Genomic DNA, 2,449 nt, shown 5'->3' with positions numbered 1-2,449 from the left:
GCAATTTCCATAAGGGGTAACACTGAAGATTCAAATCAAGAAGCACGAGAAAATGATCGATTGCAATAAAGCACACAGCAAAAAAGCTACATAACTAATCCACACAAGGACACACAATCATAATACTAGAGCAAATGCACATGCATTACACGACTGACTACAGACTATGCTTGAGCAAATGCTTGGGGACTGAGGAAGAAGCTAAGGGAGTAGCGAGTAGAAGTGCTGGCTCCGAAACTCCTGATGGACGAGGCGGAGGGGTTGGAGAAATTGGCAGAGACTGAGGTAGAGGCACCAAGCAATCTCCTAGATCGAATGGCATCTCGGAGTAACTCGTAAATAAGAAGACACTCGACCGTCATGTATCGGGATATGGCGAGGATAGCCGGGTCATCTTGAGGCTTGACAGAGGGGGATCCGCTTAGGATTCTTGACGATGGTGGGATAGTATTGATGGGCACGGTTCTCTTGCACCATGCTCTCTAGATGACGAAGGCCGGTGATTCCTGCCATTGCGGCAAGCTGAACGGCACGCTCGGGAGTAGGGCCGTAACCACCATGGAAACTATAGGTGCGCTTACCAACATGAATTGGGCTGACGGATGGACATGGGAAACATACTCCAGGATTCTTCCTCCGGCAGAAAACTGGAATACTTGGTAATGGGTGGATCTTCGAGGGGATAAATGCTACGCCACATATCACCGAGGAGGGCGGCAAAGCTAAGAGGTGCAGGAGTGGGACTGAACGCAATATGAACAACACTGGGAGCTCTAGGAAGGGCACTGAACTCATGGAAGTTGACCGCCATCTACGCACGAAACAGGGGTTAGGGGTAACCGAATAAGACTATATGCAGCAAACAAATGCAACAACCAAATGCGAAAAGGAATGGCAACAACCAGACCCTATACTACCGTTTTCTAATGTTCTAGCGGACTAGGACACTCTATAGCCAGAACTACTCTGAAACCAAGCCCAGTGGCACCCCGACTTAGAGAAACTAGAATGCCCCATATTCCAGCCTAGAGATCAAGGTGAAGTCTTCTGGAATATGGCACTGCTTAGCATAGAACAAACCAGCTTTCTATTACAACATGAATACGAATACAAGGTCTCAACTATTACAATGAATAATATCGGCACGGTGACGCTACACTAACCACAGTTGCTCTATGCAAGCAGCATAACAACTCGAGGCAGCAGAGCGAAACAATGAACGACGATGATGGACTCCAATCCGCAGGGACTTTGGCTGGAAAATTTATCCTAGCTCGCTAACACAGGAACCACACCAAACAAGCAAGCAATCCAGGCACGACCTGCAAACTGGCATGACACGCCAGGTCAATACATCGAATGTACTTGCAAGCCCACAATAACCAAAAGTAGTCAAGACAAACGGGAGCATGGCATTAGCAGGTTAAATCAATCATAAGCATGATACTAACAGAACAACATGGCATGCACCAACTGAACATGATAAGGCTAGAACAAGCATAGCATGGCATGAGCATATGAACATCATGATACTACATGCAAAAGGTTAACATTCTCATGCACCAACTTACTTTTGCTTGGCGATTACCTCGTAATCATCTCATGCATCAACTTACCAACCTCGATATCCACGATACCACCGTGATCATCTCGGGATCACATAAAGATCAACCAACTTCGGTACCCACGATACCTCCATGATCTTCTCTCGATCACAACCAAACTCTTTCTCAATATCTAACCGGGTTTATTATTAATCAAGTTATTATTATAGTTGGCTCATAGTGTGCCCGACAATGTACTGGGCCCATATCCGTGGGCGCGGCTATCGATAGATTAAACACACACTCTGCAGAGGTTAGTACACTATACCCACACCACAGAACCCATGGCCTCGCACTCCCATTCGGGTGGACCAACGGCGTTCCGACAAACCGATCTATTTCCATCACACTCTCCCGGCCACTCCGACCAATTTCCCTTTGGGCTAATTCCTAGGTGGCCCCAATGTCAACCCGTGTCATCCAACGGCCACCGTCGTGGCAAAACATAAACGGTCTCAAACGGGGACAAGGATCCTTACAACAACAACAGGCACACAAGGTTTATGTCCACCTACCTGATCAAGGTAGCGTGCGCCCATAACATTCCCTCGTTCGAGGCACCGGCGAGAGGCATGAAAATAGATCGCATTAGGGCCTTCCCACAAAGGCAAATGTGGCTGCACTGGTCAGCATGATTTGGTTGCACCATGACTCAGCCAATAGTTGTTCAAGTTCGTTATTATTCGGTTAAACTTGAATGCAATAAGCTGAGTCATATTAAAATAACATGATGCAACTACAATGCATGAGCATGACATCAACATAAGCATGGAGGTGCAACATAATCGTCGAGCATAACAACAATGAAGCATATAACCAACTGAGCATGGCATACTGACGAGCAT

This window comes from Triticum aestivum, chromosome 1B (genome assembly GCF_018294505.1).
Source record: "Triticum aestivum cultivar Chinese Spring chromosome 1B, IWGSC CS RefSeq v2.1, whole genome shotgun sequence".
Taxonomy (NCBI): Eukaryota; Viridiplantae; Streptophyta; class Magnoliopsida; order Poales; family Poaceae; genus Triticum; species Triticum aestivum.
The sequence above is the reverse complement of the archived record's forward strand: the minus strand, read 5'-3'. Positions refer to the sequence as shown.